This window comes from Rhinoderma darwinii, assembly GCF_050947455.1.
Source record: "Rhinoderma darwinii isolate aRhiDar2 chromosome 2 unlocalized genomic scaffold, aRhiDar2.hap1 SUPER_2_unloc_56, whole genome shotgun sequence".
In the NCBI taxonomy this organism is placed as follows: Eukaryota; Metazoa; Chordata; class Amphibia; order Anura; family Rhinodermatidae; genus Rhinoderma; species Rhinoderma darwinii.
In genome coordinates this window covers 1585632-1600072 of record NW_027461725.1, presented here as the reverse complement: position 1 = coordinate 1600072, position 14441 = coordinate 1585632, and the positions used below count along the sequence as shown (strand labels likewise).

Below are 14441 nucleotides of genomic sequence, written 5' to 3'. Positions count from 1 at the left end.
CCTCGCTAGTACCAGTGTGGGAGACTGTCTTGGAATCCGTGGTGCGGTTGAATTGTTATTATGTCGTTTAGATTTTGTTTCACAATCGATTAAAAAGGACTATGGATTAAAGCATTTAATGTCAATGGCCATTCTAAGCTGAATGTCCCTGCTCTCGTCAGATCGCAGAAGTTACACAGCTTAAGGCCTCGCTAGTACCAGTGTGGGAGACTGTCTGGGAATCCGTGGTGCGGTTGACTTTTTATTATGTTGTTTAGATTTTGTTTCACAATAGATTAAATAGGACTATCGATTAAAGCATTTAATGTCAATGGCCATTCTAAGCTGAATGTGCCTGCTCTCGTCAGATCGCAGAAGTTACACAGCTTAAGGCCTCGCTAGTACCAGTGTGGGAGACTGTCTGGGAATCCGTGGTGCGGTTGACTTTTTATTATGTCGTTTAGATTTTGTTTCACAATCGATTAAAAAGGACTATGGATTAAAGCATTTAATGTCAATGGCCATTCTAAGCTGAATGTGCCTGCTCTCGTCAGATCGCAGAAGTTACACAGCTTAAGGCCTCGCTAGTACCAGTGTGGGAGACTGTCTGGGAATCCGTGGTGCGGTTGAATTGTTATTATGTCGTTTAGATTTTGTTTCACAATCGATTAAAAAGGACTATGGATTAAAGCATTTAATGTCAATGGCCATTCTAAGCTGAATGTCCCTGCTCTCGTCAGATCGCAGAAGTTACACAGCTTAAGGCCTCGCTAGTACCAGTGTGGGAGACTGTCTGGGAATCCGTGGTGCGGTTGCCTTTTTATTATGTCGTTTAGATTTTGTTTCACAATCGATTAAAAAGGACTATGGATTAAAGCATTTAATGTCAATGGCCATTCTAAGCTGAATGTCCCTGCTCTCGTCAGAACGCAGAAGTTACACAGCTTAAGGCCTCGCTAGTACCAGTGTGGGAGACTGTCTGGGAATCCGTGGTGCGGTTGAATTTTTATTATGTCGTTTAGATTTTGTTTCACAATCGATTAAAAAGGACTATGGATTAAAGCATTTAATGTCAATGGCCATTCTAAGCTGAATGTGCCTGCTCTCGTCAGATCGCAGAAGTTACACAGCTTAAGGCCTCGCTAGTACCAGTGTGGGAGACTGTCTGGGAATCCGTGGTGCGGTTGAATTTTTATTATGTCGTTTAGATTTTGTTTCACAATCGATTAAAAAGGACTATGGATTAAAGCATTTAATGTCAATGGCCATTCTAAGCTGAATGTCCCTGCTCTCGTCAGATCGCCGAAGTTACACAGCTTAAGGCCTCGCTAGTACTAGTGTGGGAGACTGTCTGGGAATCCGTGGTGCGGTTGACTTTTTATTATGTTGTTTAGATTTTGTTTCACAATAGATTAAATAGGACTATGGATTAAGGCTTTTAATGTCAATGGCCATTCTAAGCTGAATGTGCCTGCTCTCGTCAGATCGCAGAAGTTACACAGCTTAATGCCTCGCTAGTACCAGTGTGGGAGACTGTCTGGGAATCCGTGGTGCGGTTGACTTTTTATTATGTCGTTTAGATTTTGTTTCACAATCGATTAAAAAGGACTATGGATTAAAGCATTTAAGGTCAATGGCCATTCTAAGCTGAATGTGCCTGCTCTCGTCAGATCGCAGAAGTTACACAGCTTAAGGCCTCGCTAGTACCAGTGTGGGAGACCGTCTGGGAATCCATGGTGCGGTTGACTTTTTATTATGTAGTTTAGATTTTGTTTCACAATAGATTAAATAGGACTATGGATTAAAGCATTTAACGTCAATGGCCATTCCAAGATGAATGTGCCTGCTCTCGTCAGAACGCAGAAGTTACACAGCTTAAGGCCTCGCTAGTACCAGTGTGGGAGACTGTCTGGGAATCCGTGGTGCGGTAGAATTGTTATTATGTCGTTTAGATTTTGTTTCACAATCGATTAAAAAGGACTATGGATTAAAGCATTTAATGTCAATGGCCATTCTAAGCTGAATGTCCCTGCTCTCGTCAGATCGCAGAAGTTACACAGCTTAAGGCCTCGCTAGTACCAGTGTGGGAGACTGTCTGGGAATCCGTGGTGCGGTTGCCTTTTTATTATGTCGTTTAGATTTTGTTTCACAATAGATTAAATAGGACTATGGATTAAAGCATTTAACGTCAGTGGCCATTTTAAGCTGAATGAGCCTGCTCTCGTCAGAACGCAGAAGTTACACAGCTTAAGGCCTCGCTAGTACCAGTGTGGGAGACTGTCTGGGAATCCGTGGTGCGGTTGAATTTTTATTATGTCGTTTAGATTTTGTTTCACAATCGATTAAAAAGGACTATGGATTAAAGCATTTAATGTCAATGGCCATTCTAAGCTGAATGTGCCTGCTCTCGTCAGATCTCAGAAGTTACACAGCTTAAGGCCTCCCTAGTACCAGTGTGGGAGACTGTCTGGGAATCCGTGGTGCGGTTGAATTTTTATTATGTCGTTTAGATTTTGTTTCACAATCGATTAAAAAGGACTATGGATTAAAGCATTTAATGTCAATGGCCATTCTAAGCTGAATGTCCCTGCTCTCGTCAGATCGCAGAAGTTACACAGCTTAAGGCCTCGCTAGTACCAGTGTGGGAGACTGTCTGGGAATCCGTAGTGCGGTTGACTTTTTATTATGGCGTTTAGATTTTGTTTCACAATCAATTAAAAAGGACTATGGATTAAAGCATTTAAGGTCAATGGCCATTCTAAGCTGAATGTGCCTGCTCTCGTCAGATCGCAGAAGTTTCACAGCTTAAGGCCTCGCTAGTACCAGTGTGGGAGACTGTCTGGGAATCAGTGGTGCGGTTGACTTTTTATTATGTTGTTTAGATTTTGTTTCACAATAGATTAAATAGGACTATGGATTAAGGCTTTTAATGTCAATGGCCATTCTAAGCTGAATGTGCCTGCTCTCGTCAGATCGCAGAAGTTACACAGCTTAATGCCTCGCTAGTACCAGTGTGGGAGACTGTCTGGGAATCTGTGGTGCGGTTGACTTTTTATTATGTCGTTTAGATTTTGTTTCACAATCGATTAAAAAGGACTATGGATTAAAGCATTTAAGGTCAATGGCCATTCTAAGCTGAATGTGCCTTCTCTCGTCAGATCGCAGAAGTTACACAGCTTAAGGCCTCGCTAGTACCAGTGTGGGAGACTGTCTGGGAATCCGTGGTGCGGTTGCCTTTTTATTATGTCGTTTAGATTTTGTTTCACAATAGATTAAATAGGACTATAGATTAAAGCATTTAACGTCAGTGGCCATTCTAAGCTGAATGTGCCTGCTCTCGTCAGAACGCAGAAGTTACACAGCTTAAGGCCTCGCTAGTACCAGTGTGGGAGACTGTCTGGGAATCCGTGGTGCGGTTGAATTTTTATTATGTCGTTTAGATTTTGTTTCACAATCGATTAAAAAGGACTATGGATTAAAGCATTTAATGTCAATGGCCATTCTAAGCTGAATGTCCCTGCTCTCGTCAGATCGCAGAAGTTACACAGCTTAAGGCCTCGCTAGTACAAGTGTGGGAGACTGTCTGGGAATCCGTGGTGCGGTTGACTTTTTATTATGTTGTTTAGATTTTGTTTCACAATAGATTAAATAGGACTATGGATTAAGGCTTTTAAGGTCAATGGCCATTCTAAGCTGAATGTGCCTGCTCTCGTCAGATCGCAGAAGTTACACAGCTTAATGCCTCGCTAGTACCAGTGTGGGAGACTGTCTGGGAATCCGTGGTGCTGTTGACATTTTATTATGTCGTTTAGATTTTGTTTCACAATAGATTAAATAGGACTATGGATTAAAGCATTTAACGTCAATGGCCATTCTAAGCTGAATGTGCCTGCTCTCGTTAGAACGCAGAAGTTACACAGCTTAAGGCCTCGCTAGTACCAGTGTGGGAGACTGTCTGGGAATCCGTGGTGCGGTTGAATTTTTATTATGTCGTTTAGATTTTGTTTCACAATCGATTAAAAAGGACTATGGATTAAAGCATTTAATGTCAATGGCCATTCTAAGCTGAATGTCCCTGCTCTCGTCAGATCGCAGAAGTTACACAGCTTAAGACCTCGCTAGTATCAGTGTGGGAGACTGTCTGGGAATCCGTGGTGCGGTTGACTTTTTATTATGTTGTTTAGATTTTGTTTCACAATAGATTAAATAGGACTATGGATTAAGGCTTTTAATGTCAATGGCCATTCTAAGCTGAATGTGCCTGCTCTCGTCAGATCGCAGAAGTTACACAGCTTAATGCCTCGCTAGTACCAGTGTGGGAGACTGTCTGGGAATCCGTGGTGCGGTTGACTTTTTATTATGTCGTTTAGATTTTGTTTCACAATCGATTAAAAAGGACTATGGATTAAAGCATTTAATGTCAATGGCCATTCTAAGCTGAATGTGCCATCTCTCGTTAGATCGCAGAAGTTACACAGCTTAAGGCCTCGCTAGTACCAGTGTGGGAGACTGTCTGGGAATCCGTGGTGCGGTTGACTTTTTATTATGTCGTTTAGATTTTGTTTCACAATCGATTAAAAAGGACTATGGATTAAAGCATTTAAGGTCAATGGCCATTCTAAGCTGAATGTGCCTGCTCTCGTCAGATCGCAGAAGTTACACAGCTTAAGGCCTCGCTAGTACCAGTGTGGGAGACTGTCTGGGAATCCGTGGTGTGGTTGACGTTTTATTATGTCGTTTAGATTTTGTTTCACAATAGATTAAATAGGACTATGGATTAAAGCATTTAACGTCAATGGCCATTCTAAGCTGAATGTCAATGGCCATTCTAAGCTGAATGTCAATGGCCATTCTAAGCTGAATGTCCCTGCTCTCGTCAGATCGCAGAAGTTACACAGCTTAAGGCCTCGCTAGTACCAGTGTGGGAGACTGTCTGGGAATCCGTGGTGCGGTTGACTTTTTATTATGTCGTTTAGATTTTGTTTCACAATCGATTAAAAAGGACTATGGATTAAAGCATTTAATGTCAATGGCCATTCTAAGCTGAATGTGCCTGCTCTCGTCAGATCGCAGAAGTTACACAGCTTAAGGCCTCGCTAGTACCAGTGTGGGAGACTGTCTGGGAATCCGTGGTGCGGTTGACTTTTTATTATGTCGTTTAGATTTTGTTTCACAATCGATTAAAAAGGACTATGGATTAAAGCATTTAAGGTCAATGGCCATTCTAAGCTGAATGTGCCTGCTCTCGTCAGATCGCAGAAGTTACACAGCTTAAGGCCTCGCTAGTACCAGTGTGGGAGACTGTCTTGGAATCCGTGGTGTGGTTGACTTTTTATTATGTCGTTTAGATTTTGTTTCACAATAGATTAAATAGGACTATGGATTAAAGCATTTAACGTCAATGGCCATTCTAAGCTGAATGTGCCTGCTCTCGTCAGAACGCAGAAGTTACACAGCTTAAGGCCTCGCTAGTACCAGTGTGGGAGACTTTCTGGGAATCCGTGGTGCAGTTGAATTTTTATTATGTCGTTTCGATTTTGTTTCACAATCGATTAAAAAGGACTATGGATTAAAGCATTTAATGTCAATGGCCATTCTAAGCTGAATGTCAATGGCCATTCTAAGCTGAATGTGCCTGCTCTCGTCAGATCGCAGAAGTTACACGGCTTAAGGCCTCGCTAGTACCAGTGTGGGAGACTGTCTTGGAATCCGTGGTGTGGTTGACTTTTTATTATGTCGTTTAGATTTTGTTTCACAATAGATTAAATAGGACTATGGATTAAAGCATTTAACGTCAATGGCCATTCTAAGCTGAATGTGCCTGCTCTCGTCAGAACGCAGAAGTTACACAGCTTAAGGCCTCGCTAGTACCAGTGTGGGAGACTGTCTGGGAATCCGTGGAGCGGTTGAGTTGTTATTATGTCGTTTAGATTTTGTTTCACAATCGATTAAAAAGGACTATGGATTAAAGCATTTAATGTCAATGGCCATTCTAAGCTGAATGTCCCTGCTCTCGTCAGATCGCAGAAGTTACACAGCTTAAGGCCTCGCTAGTACCAGTGTGGGAGACTGTCTGTGAATCCGTGGTGCGGTTGACTTTTTATTATGTCGTTTAGATTTTGTTTGACAATAGATTAAATAGGACTATCGATTAAAGCATTTAACGTCAATGGCCATTGTAAGCTGAATGTGCCTGCTCTCGTCGGATCGCAGAAGTTACACAGCTTAAGGCCTCGCTAGTACCAGTGTGGGAGACTGTCTGGGAATCCGTGGTGCGGTTGAATTTTTATTATGTCGTTTAGATTTTGTTTCACAATCGATTAAAAAGGACTATGGATTAAAGCATTTAATGTCAATGGCCATTCTAAGCTGAATGTCCCTGCTTTCGTCAGATCGCAGAAGTTACACAGCTTAAGGCCTCGCTAGTACCAGTGTGGGAGACTGTCTGGGAATCCGTGGTGCGGTTAACTTTTTATTATGTCGTTTAGATTTTGTTTCACAATCGATTAAAAAGGACTATGGATTAAAGCATTTAAGGTCAATGGCCATTCTAAGCTGAATGTGCCTGCTCTCGTCAGATCGCAGAAGTTACACAGCTTAAGGCCTCGCTAGTACCAGTGTGGGAGACTGTCTGGGAATCCGTGGTGCGGTTGACATTTTATTATGTCGTTTAGATTTTGTTTCACAATAGATTAAATAGGACTATGGATTAAAGCATTTAACGTCAATGGCCATTCTAAGCTGAATATGCCTGCTCTCGTTAGAACGCAGAAGTTACACAGCTTAAGGCCTCACTAGTACCAGTGTGGGAGACTGTCTGGGAATCCGTGGTGCGGTTGACTTTTTATTATGTCGTTTAGATTTTGTTTCACAATCGATTAAAAAGGACTATGGATTAAAGCATTTAATGTCAATGGCCATTCTAAGCTGAATGTCCCTGCTCTCGTCAGATCGCAGAAGTTACACAGCTTAAGGCCTCGCTAGTACCAGTGTGGGAGACTGTCTGGGAATCCGTGGTGCAGTTGACTTTTTATTATGTTGTTTAGATTTTGTTTCACAATAGATTAAATAGGACTATGGATTAAGGCTTTTAATGTCAATGGCCATTCTAAGCTGAATGTGCCTGCTCTCGTCAGATCGCAGAAGTTACACAGCTTAATGCCTCGCTAGTACCAGTGTGGGAGACTGTCTGGGAATCCGTGGTGCGGTTGACTTTTTATTATGTCGTTTAGATTTTGTTTCACAATCGATTAAAAAGGACTATGGATTAAAGCATTTAATGTCAATGGCCATTCTAAGCTGAATGTGCCAGCTCTCGTCAGATCGCAGAAGTTACACAGCTTAAGGCCTCGCTAGTACCAGTGTGGGAGACTGTCTGGGAATCCGTGGTGTGGTTGACTTTTTATTATGTCGTTTAGATTTTGTTTCACAATAGATTAAATAGGACTATGGATTAAAGCATTTAACGTCAATGGCCATTCTAAGCTGAATGTGCCTGCTCTCGTCAAAACGCAGAAGTTACACAGCTTAAGGCCTCGCTAGTACCAGTGTGGGAGACTGTCTGGGAATCCGTGGTGCGGTTGAATTTTTATTATGTCGTTTAGATTTTGTTTCACAATCGATTAAAAAGGACTATGGATTAAAGCATTTAATGTCAATGGCCATTCTAAGCTGAATGTCAATGGCCATTCTAAGCTGAATGTCCCTGCTCTCGTCAGATCGCAGAAGTTACACAGCTTAAGGCCTCGCTAGTACCAGTGTGGGAGACTGTCTGGGAATCCGTGGTGCGGTTGACTTTTTATTATGTCGTTTTGATTTTGTTTCACAATCGATTAAAAAGGACTATGGATTAAAGCATTTAATGTCAATGGCCATTCTAAGCTGAATGTGCCTGCTCTCGTCAGATCGCAGAAGTTACACAGCTTAAGGCCTCGATAGTACCAGTGTGGGAGACTGTCTGGGAATCCGTGGTGCGGTTGACTTTTTATTATGTCGTTTAGATTTTGTTTCACAATAGATTAAATAGGACTATGGATTAAAGCATTTAACGTCAATGGCCATTCTAAGCTGAAGTTACACAGCTTAAGGCCTCGCTAGTACCAGTGTGGGAGACTGTCTGGGAATCCGTGGTGCGGTTGAATTTTTATTATGTCGTTTAGATTTTGTTTCACAATCGATTAAAAAGGACTATGGATTAAAGCATTTAATGTCAATGGCCATTCTAAGCTGAATGTCCCTGCTCTCGTCAGATCGCAGAAGTTACACGGCTTAAGGCCTCGCTAGTACCAGTGTGGGAGACTGTCTGGGAATCCGTGGTGCGGTTGACTTTTTATTATGTTGTTTAGATTTTGTTTCACAATAGATTAAAAAGGACTATGTATTAAAGCATTTAATGTCAATGGCCATTCTAAGCTGAATGTGCCTGCTCTCGTCAGATCGCAGAAGTTACTCAGCTTAAGGCCTCGCTAGTATCAGTGTGGGAGACTGTCTGGGAATCCGTGGTGCGGTTGACTTTTTATTATGTCGTTTAGATTTTGTTTCACAATCGATTAAAAAGGACTATGGATTAAAGCATTTAATGTCAATGGCCATTCTAAGCTGAATGTGCCTGCCCTTGTCAGATCGCAGAAGTTACACAGTTTAAGGCCTCGCTAGTACCAGTGTGGGAGACTGTCTGGGAATCCGTGGTGCGGTTGAATTGTTATTATGTCGTTTAGATTTTGTTTCACAATCGATTAAAAAGGACTATGGATTAAAGCATTTAATGTCAATGGCCATTCTAAGCTGAATGTCCCTGCTCTCGTCAGATCGCAGAAGTTACACAGCTTAAGGCCTCGCTAGTACCAGTGTGGGAGACTGTCTGGGAATCCATGGTGCGGTTGAATTTTTATTATGTCGTTTAGATTTTGTTTCACAATCGATTAAAAAGGACTATGGATTAAAGCATTTAATGTCAATGGCCATTCTAAGCTGAATGTCAATGGCCATTCTAAGCTGAATGTCCCTGCTCTCGTCAGATCGCAGAAGTTACACAGCTTAAGGCCTCGCTAGTACCAGTGTGGGAGACTGTCTGGGAATCCGTGGTGCGGTTGACTTTTTATTATGTCGTTTAGATTTTGTTTCACAATCGATTAAAAAGGACTATGGATTAAAGCATTTAACGTCAATAGCTATTCTAAGCTGAATGTGCCTGCTCTCGTCAGATTGCAGAAGTTACACAGCTTAAGGCCTCGCTAGTACCAGTGTGGGAGACTGTCTGGGAATCCGTGGTGCGGTTGACTTTTTATTATGTCGTTTAGATTATGTTTCACAATCGATTAAAAAGGACTATGGATTAAAGCATTTAAGGTCAATGGCCATTCTAAGCTGAATGTGCCTGCTCTCGTCAGATCGCAGAAGTTACACAGCTTAAGGCCTCGCCAGTACCAGTGTGGGAGACTGTCTGGGAATCCATGGTGCGGTTGACTTTTTATTATGTAGTTTAGATTTTGTTTCACAATAGATTAAATAGGACTATGGATTAAAGCATTTAACGTCAATGGCCATTCTAAGTTGAATGTGCCTGCTCTCGTCAGAACGCAGAAGTTACACACCTTAAGGCCTCGCTAGTACCAGTGTGGGAGACTGTCTGGGAATCCGTGGTGCGGTTGAATTGTTATTATGTCGTTTAGATTTTGTTTCACAATCGATTAAAAAGGACTATGGATTAAAGCATTTAATGTCAATGGCCATTCTAAGCTGAATGTCCCTGCTCTCGTCAGATCGCAGAAGTTACACAGCTTAAGGCCTCGCTAGTACCAGTGTGGGAGACTGTCTGGGAATCCGTGGTGCGGTTGACTTTTTATTATGTTGTTTAGATTTTGTTTCACAATAGATTAAATAGGACTATCGATTAAAGCATTTAATGTCAATGGCCATTCTAAGCTGAATGTGCCTGCTCTCGTCAGATCGCAGAAGTTACACAGCTTAAGGCCTCGCTAGTACCAGTGTGGGAGACTGTCTGGGAATCCGTGGTGCGGTTGACTTTTTATTATGTCGTTTAGATTTTGTTTCACAATCGATTAAAAAGGACTATGGATTAAAGCATTTAATGTCAATGGCCATTCTAAGCTGAATGTGCCAGCTCTCGTCAGATCGCAGAAGTTACACAGCTTAAGGCCTCGCTAGTACCAGTGTGGGAGAATGTCTGGGAATCCGTGGTGTGGTTGACTTTTTATTATGTCGTTTAGATTTTGTTTCACAATAGATTAAATAGGACTATGGATTAAAGCATTTAACGTCAATGGCCATTCTAAGCTGAATGTGCCTGCTCTCGTCAAAACGCAGAAGTTACACAGCTTAAGGCCTCGCTAGTACCAATGTGGGAGACTGTCTGGGAATCCGTGGTGCGGTTGAATTTTTATTATGTCGTTTAGATTTTGTTTCACAATCGATTAAAAAGGACTATGGATTAAAGCATTTAATGTCAATGGCCATTCTAAGCTGAATGTCAATGGCCATTCTAAGCTGAATGTCCCTGCTCTCGTCAGATCGCAGAAGTTACACAGCTTAAGGCCTCGCTAGTACCAGTGTGGGAGACTGTCTGGGAATCCGTGGTGTGGTTGACTTTTTATTATGTCGTTTAGATTTTGTTTCACAATAGATTAAATAGGACTATGGATTAAAGCATTTAACGTCAATGGCTATTCTAAGCTGAATGTGCCTGCTCTCGTCAAAACGCAGAAGTTACACAGCTTAAGGCCTCGCTAGTACCAATGTGGGAGACTGTCTGGGAATCCGTGGTGCGGTTGAATTTTTATTATGTCGTTTAGATTTTGTTTCACAATCGATTAAAAAGGACTATGGATTAAAGCATTTAATGTCAATGGCCATTCTAAGCTGAATGTCAATGGCCATTCTAAGCTGAATGTCCCTGCTCTCGTCAGATCGCAGAAGTTACACAGCTTAAGGCCTCGCTAGTACCAGTGTGGGAGACTGTCTGGGAATCCGTGGTGCGGTTGACTTTTTATTATGTTGTTTAGATTTTGTTTCACAATAGATTAAATAGGACTATGGATTAAGGCTTTTAATGTCAATGGCCATTCTAAGCTGAATGTACCTGCTCTCGTCAGATCGCAGAAGTTACACAGCTTAATGCATCGCTAGTACCAGTGTGGGAGACCGTCTGGGAATCCGTGGTGCGGTTGACTTTTTATTATGTCGTTTAGATTTTGTTTCACAATCGATTAAAAAGGACTATGGATTAAAGCATTTAATGTCAATGGCCATTCTAAGCTGAATGTGCCTGCTCTCGTCAGATCGCAGAAGTTACACAGCTTAAGGCCTCGCTAGTACCAGTGTGGGAGACTGTCTGGGAATCCATGGTGCGGTTGACTTTTTATTATGTAGTTTAGATTTTGTTTCACAATAGATTAAATAGGACTATGGATTAAAGCATTTAACGTCAATGGCCATTCTAAGCTGAATGTGCCTGCTCTCGTCAGAACGCAGAAGTTACACAGCTTAAGGCCTCGCTAGTACCAGTGTGGGAGACTGTCTGGGAATCTGTGGAGCGGTTGACTTTTTATTATGTCGTTTAGATTTTGTTTCACAATCGATTAAAAAGGACTATGGATTAAAGCATTTAAGGTCAATGGCCATTCTAAGCTGAATGTGCCTGCTCTCGTCAGATCGCAGAAGTTACACAGCTTAAGGCCTCGCTAGTACCAGTGTGGGAGACTGTCTGGGAATCCGTGGTGCGGTTGACATTTTATTATGTCGTTTAGATTTTGTTTCACAATAGATTAAATAGGACTATGGATTAAAGCATTTAACGTCAATGGCCATTCTAAGCTGAATATGCCTGCTCTCGTTAGAACGCAGAAGTTACACAGCTTAAGGCCTCACTAGTACCAGTGTGGGAGACTGTCTAGGAATCCGTGGTGCGGTTGAATTTTTATTATGTCGTTTAGATTTTGTTTCACAATCGATTAAAAAGGACTATGGATTAAAACATTTAATGTCAATGGCCATTCTAAGCTGAATGTGCCTGCTCTCGTCAGATCGCAGAAGTTACACAGCTTAATGCCTCGCTAGTACCAGTGTGGGAGACTGTCTGGGAATCTGTGGTGCGGTTGACTTTTTATTATGTCGTTTAGATTTTGTTTCACAATCGATTAAAAAGGACTATGGATTAAAGCATTTAATGTCAATGACCATTCTAAGCTGAATGTGCCTGCTCTCATCAGATCGCAGAAGTTACACAGCTTAAGGCCTTGCTAGTACCAGTGTGGGAGACTGTCTGGGAATCCGTGGTGCGGTTGACTTTTTATTATGTCGTTTAGATTTTGTTTCACAATCGATTAAAAAGGACTATGGATTAAAGCATTTAAGGTCAATGGCCATTCTAAGCTGAATGTTCCTTCTCTCGTCAGATCGCAGAAGTTACATAGCTTAAGGCCTCGCTAGTACCAGTGTGGGAGACTGTCTGGGAATCCGTGGTGCGGTTGCCTTTTTATTATGTCGTTTAGATTTTGTTTCACAATAGATTAAATAGGACTATGGATTAAAGCATTTAACGTCAGTGGCCATTCTAAGCTGAATGTGCCTGCTCTCGTCAGAACGCAGAAGTTACACAGCTTAAGGCCTCGCTAGTACCAGTGTGGGAGACTGTCTGGGAATCCGTGGTGCGGTTGAATTTTTATTATGTTGTTTAGATTTTGTTTCACAATCGATTAAAAAGGATTATGGATTAAAGCATTTAATGTCAATGGCTATTCTAAGCTGAATGTCCCTGCTCTCGTCAGATCGCAGAAGTTACACAGCTTAAGGCCTCGCTAGTACCAGTGTGGGAGACTGTCTGGGAATCCGTGGTGCGGTTGACTTTTTATTATGTTGTTTAGATTTTGTTTCACAATAGATTAAATAGGACTATGGATTAAAGCATTTAACGTCAATGGCCATTCTAAGCTGAATGCGCCTGCTCTCGTCAGAACGCAGAAGTTACACAGCTTAAGGCCTCGCTAGTACCAGTATGGGAGACTGTCTGGGAATCCGTGGTGCGGTTGAATTGTTATTATGTCGTTTAGATTTTGTTTCACAATCGATTAAAAAGGACTATGGATTAAAGCATTTAATGTCAATGGCCATTCTAAGCTGAATGTCCCTGCTCTCGTCAGATCGCAGAAGTTACACAGCTTAAGGCCTCGCTAGTACCAGTGTGGGAGACTGTCTGGGAATCCGTGGTGCGGTTGACTTTTTATTATGTCGTTTAGATTTTGTTTCACAATAGATTAAATAGGACTATCGATTAAAGCATTTAACGTCAATGGCCATTCTAAGCTGAATGTGCCTGCTCTCGTCGGATCGCAGAAGTTACACAGCTTAAGGCCTCGCTAGTACCAGTGTGGGAGACTGTCTGGGAATCCGTGGTGCGGTTGAATTTTTATTATGTCGTTTAGATTTTGTTTCACAATCGATTAAAAAGGTCTATGGATTAAAGCATTTAATGTCAATGGCCATTCTAAGCTGAATGTCAATGGCCATTCTAAGCTGAATGTCAATGGCCATTCTAAGCTGAATGTCACTGCTCTCGTCAGATCGCAGAAGTTACACAGCTTAAGGCCTCGCTAGTACCAGTGTGGGAGACTGTCTGGGAATCCGTGGTGCTGTTGACTTTTTATTATGTCGTTTAGATTTTGTTTCACAATCGATTAAAAAGGACTATGGATTAAAGCATTTAATGTCAATGGCCATTCTAAGCTGAATGTGCCTGCTCTCGTCAGATCGCACAAGTTACACAGCTTAAGGCCTCGCTAGTACCAGTGTGGGAGACTGTCTGGGAGTCCGTGGTGCGGTTGACTTTTTATTATGTCGTTTAGATTTTGTTTCACAATAGATTAAATAGGACTATGGATTAAAGCATTTAACGTCAATGGCCATTCTAAGCTGAATGTGCCTGCTCTCGTCAGATCGCAGAAGTTACACAACTTAAGGCCTCGCTAGTACCAGTGTGGGAGACTGTCTGGGAATCCGTGGTGCGGTTGAATTTTTATTATGTCGTTTAGATTTTGTTTCACAATCGATTAAAAAGGACTATGGATTAAAGCATTTAATGTCAATGGCCATTCTAAGCTGAATGTCAATGGCCATTCTAAGCTGAATGTCCCTGCTCTCATCAGATCGCAGAAGTTACACGGCTTAAGGCCTCGCTAGTACCAGTGTGGGAGACTGTCTGGGAATCCGTGGTGCAGTTGACTTTTTATTATGTTGTTTAGATTTTGTTTCACAATCGATTAAAAAGGACTATGGATTAAAGCATTTAATGTCAATGGCCATTCTAAGCTGAATGTGCCTGCTCTCGTCAGATCGCAGAAGTTACTCAGCTTAAGGCCTCGCTAGTACCAGTGTGGGAGACTGTCTGGTAATCCGTGGTGCGGTTGACGTTTTATTATGTCGTTTAGATTTTGTTTCACAATTGATTA

General features: G+C 41.8%; 71 pseudogenes; all 71 read left to right on the top strand.

The window, feature by feature from the left end:
* Positions 1–120: 120 nt before the first annotated feature.
* Positions 121–239, top strand: LOC142681071 (5S ribosomal RNA; annotated as a pseudogene).
* A 67-nt stretch (positions 240–306) lies between these two features.
* LOC142680390 (5S ribosomal RNA) lies at positions 307–425 on the top strand (annotated as a pseudogene).
* A 67-nt stretch (positions 426–492) lies between these two features.
* On the top strand, positions 493–611 carry LOC142681237 (5S ribosomal RNA; annotated as a pseudogene).
* Positions 612–678: 67 nt separating this feature from the next.
* Positions 679–797, top strand: LOC142681260 (5S ribosomal RNA; annotated as a pseudogene).
* Positions 798–864: 67 nt separating this feature from the next.
* On the top strand, positions 865–983 carry LOC142681230 (5S ribosomal RNA; annotated as a pseudogene).
* Positions 984–1050: 67 nt separating this feature from the next.
* LOC142681236 (5S ribosomal RNA) lies at positions 1051–1169 on the top strand (annotated as a pseudogene).
* A 67-nt stretch (positions 1170–1236) lies between these two features.
* LOC142681352 (5S ribosomal RNA) lies at positions 1237–1355 on the top strand (annotated as a pseudogene).
* A 67-nt stretch (positions 1356–1422) lies between these two features.
* Positions 1423–1541, top strand: LOC142681433 (5S ribosomal RNA; annotated as a pseudogene).
* Positions 1542–1608: 67 nt separating this feature from the next.
* Positions 1609–1727, top strand: LOC142681042 (5S ribosomal RNA; annotated as a pseudogene).
* Positions 1728–1794: 67 nt separating this feature from the next.
* Positions 1795–1913, top strand: LOC142680316 (5S ribosomal RNA; annotated as a pseudogene).
* A 67-nt stretch (positions 1914–1980) lies between these two features.
* LOC142681259 (5S ribosomal RNA) lies at positions 1981–2099 on the top strand (annotated as a pseudogene).
* Positions 2100–2166: 67 nt separating this feature from the next.
* On the top strand, positions 2167–2285 carry LOC142680234 (5S ribosomal RNA; annotated as a pseudogene).
* Positions 2286–2352: 67 nt separating this feature from the next.
* LOC142680341 (5S ribosomal RNA) lies at positions 2353–2471 on the top strand (annotated as a pseudogene).
* A 67-nt stretch (positions 2472–2538) lies between these two features.
* Positions 2539–2657, top strand: LOC142681440 (5S ribosomal RNA; annotated as a pseudogene).
* Positions 2658–2724: 67 nt separating this feature from the next.
* On the top strand, positions 2725–2843 carry LOC142680173 (5S ribosomal RNA; annotated as a pseudogene).
* Positions 2844–2910: 67 nt separating this feature from the next.
* On the top strand, positions 2911–3029 carry LOC142680137 (5S ribosomal RNA; annotated as a pseudogene).
* Positions 3030–3096: 67 nt separating this feature from the next.
* Positions 3097–3215, top strand: LOC142680230 (5S ribosomal RNA; annotated as a pseudogene).
* A 67-nt stretch (positions 3216–3282) lies between these two features.
* Positions 3283–3401, top strand: LOC142681324 (5S ribosomal RNA; annotated as a pseudogene).
* A 67-nt stretch (positions 3402–3468) lies between these two features.
* Positions 3469–3587, top strand: LOC142681346 (5S ribosomal RNA; annotated as a pseudogene).
* Positions 3588–3654: 67 nt separating this feature from the next.
* LOC142681153 (5S ribosomal RNA) lies at positions 3655–3773 on the top strand (annotated as a pseudogene).
* A 67-nt stretch (positions 3774–3840) lies between these two features.
* LOC142681219 (5S ribosomal RNA) lies at positions 3841–3959 on the top strand (annotated as a pseudogene).
* Positions 3960–4026: 67 nt separating this feature from the next.
* LOC142680095 (5S ribosomal RNA) lies at positions 4027–4145 on the top strand (annotated as a pseudogene).
* A 67-nt stretch (positions 4146–4212) lies between these two features.
* LOC142681432 (5S ribosomal RNA) lies at positions 4213–4331 on the top strand (annotated as a pseudogene).
* A 253-nt stretch (positions 4332–4584) lies between these two features.
* LOC142681251 (5S ribosomal RNA) lies at positions 4585–4703 on the top strand (annotated as a pseudogene).
* A 115-nt stretch (positions 4704–4818) lies between these two features.
* On the top strand, positions 4819–4937 carry LOC142681069 (5S ribosomal RNA; annotated as a pseudogene).
* Positions 4938–5004: 67 nt separating this feature from the next.
* Positions 5005–5123, top strand: LOC142680387 (5S ribosomal RNA; annotated as a pseudogene).
* A 67-nt stretch (positions 5124–5190) lies between these two features.
* LOC142681400 (5S ribosomal RNA) lies at positions 5191–5309 on the top strand (annotated as a pseudogene).
* Positions 5310–5376: 67 nt separating this feature from the next.
* Positions 5377–5495, top strand: LOC142681121 (5S ribosomal RNA; annotated as a pseudogene).
* A 91-nt stretch (positions 5496–5586) lies between these two features.
* Positions 5587–5705, top strand: LOC142680066 (5S ribosomal RNA; annotated as a pseudogene).
* A 67-nt stretch (positions 5706–5772) lies between these two features.
* On the top strand, positions 5773–5891 carry LOC142681438 (5S ribosomal RNA; annotated as a pseudogene).
* A 67-nt stretch (positions 5892–5958) lies between these two features.
* LOC142681355 (5S ribosomal RNA) lies at positions 5959–6077 on the top strand (annotated as a pseudogene).
* Positions 6078–6144: 67 nt separating this feature from the next.
* Positions 6145–6263, top strand: LOC142680322 (5S ribosomal RNA; annotated as a pseudogene).
* A 67-nt stretch (positions 6264–6330) lies between these two features.
* LOC142680167 (5S ribosomal RNA) lies at positions 6331–6449 on the top strand (annotated as a pseudogene).
* A 67-nt stretch (positions 6450–6516) lies between these two features.
* On the top strand, positions 6517–6635 carry LOC142680942 (5S ribosomal RNA; annotated as a pseudogene).
* Positions 6636–6702: 67 nt separating this feature from the next.
* LOC142681016 (5S ribosomal RNA) lies at positions 6703–6821 on the top strand (annotated as a pseudogene).
* Positions 6822–6888: 67 nt separating this feature from the next.
* LOC142681105 (5S ribosomal RNA) lies at positions 6889–7007 on the top strand (annotated as a pseudogene).
* Positions 7008–7074: 67 nt separating this feature from the next.
* On the top strand, positions 7075–7193 carry LOC142681431 (5S ribosomal RNA; annotated as a pseudogene).
* Positions 7194–7260: 67 nt separating this feature from the next.
* Positions 7261–7379, top strand: LOC142681461 (5S ribosomal RNA; annotated as a pseudogene).
* A 67-nt stretch (positions 7380–7446) lies between these two features.
* LOC142680159 (5S ribosomal RNA) lies at positions 7447–7565 on the top strand (annotated as a pseudogene).
* Positions 7566–7656: 91 nt separating this feature from the next.
* LOC142681068 (5S ribosomal RNA) lies at positions 7657–7775 on the top strand (annotated as a pseudogene).
* Positions 7776–7842: 67 nt separating this feature from the next.
* LOC142681380 (5S ribosomal RNA) lies at positions 7843–7961 on the top strand (annotated as a pseudogene).
* Positions 7962–8187: 226 nt separating this feature from the next.
* Positions 8188–8306, top strand: LOC142681160 (5S ribosomal RNA; annotated as a pseudogene).
* A 67-nt stretch (positions 8307–8373) lies between these two features.
* Positions 8374–8492, top strand: LOC142681358 (5S ribosomal RNA; annotated as a pseudogene).
* Positions 8493–8745: 253 nt separating this feature from the next.
* LOC142680225 (5S ribosomal RNA) lies at positions 8746–8864 on the top strand (annotated as a pseudogene).
* A 91-nt stretch (positions 8865–8955) lies between these two features.
* On the top strand, positions 8956–9074 carry LOC142681067 (5S ribosomal RNA; annotated as a pseudogene).
* A 67-nt stretch (positions 9075–9141) lies between these two features.
* On the top strand, positions 9142–9260 carry LOC142681439 (5S ribosomal RNA; annotated as a pseudogene).
* A 67-nt stretch (positions 9261–9327) lies between these two features.
* On the top strand, positions 9328–9446 carry LOC142680053 (5S ribosomal RNA; annotated as a pseudogene).
* Positions 9447–9513: 67 nt separating this feature from the next.
* LOC142681471 (5S ribosomal RNA) lies at positions 9514–9632 on the top strand (annotated as a pseudogene).
* A 67-nt stretch (positions 9633–9699) lies between these two features.
* On the top strand, positions 9700–9818 carry LOC142681066 (5S ribosomal RNA; annotated as a pseudogene).
* A 67-nt stretch (positions 9819–9885) lies between these two features.
* LOC142680385 (5S ribosomal RNA) lies at positions 9886–10004 on the top strand (annotated as a pseudogene).
* A 253-nt stretch (positions 10005–10257) lies between these two features.
* LOC142680203 (5S ribosomal RNA) lies at positions 10258–10376 on the top strand (annotated as a pseudogene).
* Positions 10377–10467: 91 nt separating this feature from the next.
* On the top strand, positions 10468–10586 carry LOC142681222 (5S ribosomal RNA; annotated as a pseudogene).
* Positions 10587–10653: 67 nt separating this feature from the next.
* On the top strand, positions 10654–10772 carry LOC142680299 (5S ribosomal RNA; annotated as a pseudogene).
* A 91-nt stretch (positions 10773–10863) lies between these two features.
* LOC142681065 (5S ribosomal RNA) lies at positions 10864–10982 on the top strand (annotated as a pseudogene).
* A 67-nt stretch (positions 10983–11049) lies between these two features.
* LOC142681430 (5S ribosomal RNA) lies at positions 11050–11168 on the top strand (annotated as a pseudogene).
* Positions 11169–11235: 67 nt separating this feature from the next.
* Positions 11236–11354, top strand: LOC142681326 (5S ribosomal RNA; annotated as a pseudogene).
* A 67-nt stretch (positions 11355–11421) lies between these two features.
* LOC142681225 (5S ribosomal RNA) lies at positions 11422–11540 on the top strand (annotated as a pseudogene).
* Positions 11541–11607: 67 nt separating this feature from the next.
* Positions 11608–11726, top strand: LOC142680930 (5S ribosomal RNA; annotated as a pseudogene).
* A 67-nt stretch (positions 11727–11793) lies between these two features.
* LOC142680108 (5S ribosomal RNA) lies at positions 11794–11912 on the top strand (annotated as a pseudogene).
* Positions 11913–11979: 67 nt separating this feature from the next.
* LOC142680136 (5S ribosomal RNA) lies at positions 11980–12098 on the top strand (annotated as a pseudogene).
* A 67-nt stretch (positions 12099–12165) lies between these two features.
* On the top strand, positions 12166–12284 carry LOC142681335 (5S ribosomal RNA; annotated as a pseudogene).
* A 253-nt stretch (positions 12285–12537) lies between these two features.
* On the top strand, positions 12538–12656 carry LOC142681322 (5S ribosomal RNA; annotated as a pseudogene).
* A 67-nt stretch (positions 12657–12723) lies between these two features.
* On the top strand, positions 12724–12842 carry LOC142681183 (5S ribosomal RNA; annotated as a pseudogene).
* Positions 12843–12909: 67 nt separating this feature from the next.
* Positions 12910–13028, top strand: LOC142681366 (5S ribosomal RNA; annotated as a pseudogene).
* Positions 13029–13095: 67 nt separating this feature from the next.
* Positions 13096–13214, top strand: LOC142681064 (5S ribosomal RNA; annotated as a pseudogene).
* Positions 13215–13281: 67 nt separating this feature from the next.
* On the top strand, positions 13282–13400 carry LOC142681426 (5S ribosomal RNA; annotated as a pseudogene).
* Positions 13401–13515: 115 nt separating this feature from the next.
* Positions 13516–13634, top strand: LOC142681107 (5S ribosomal RNA; annotated as a pseudogene).
* Positions 13635–13701: 67 nt separating this feature from the next.
* LOC142680097 (5S ribosomal RNA) lies at positions 13702–13820 on the top strand (annotated as a pseudogene).
* Positions 13821–13887: 67 nt separating this feature from the next.
* LOC142680131 (5S ribosomal RNA) lies at positions 13888–14006 on the top strand (annotated as a pseudogene).
* A 91-nt stretch (positions 14007–14097) lies between these two features.
* LOC142681106 (5S ribosomal RNA) lies at positions 14098–14216 on the top strand (annotated as a pseudogene).
* A 67-nt stretch (positions 14217–14283) lies between these two features.
* LOC142680205 (5S ribosomal RNA) lies at positions 14284–14402 on the top strand (annotated as a pseudogene).
* Positions 14403–14441: the final 39 nt, after the last annotated feature.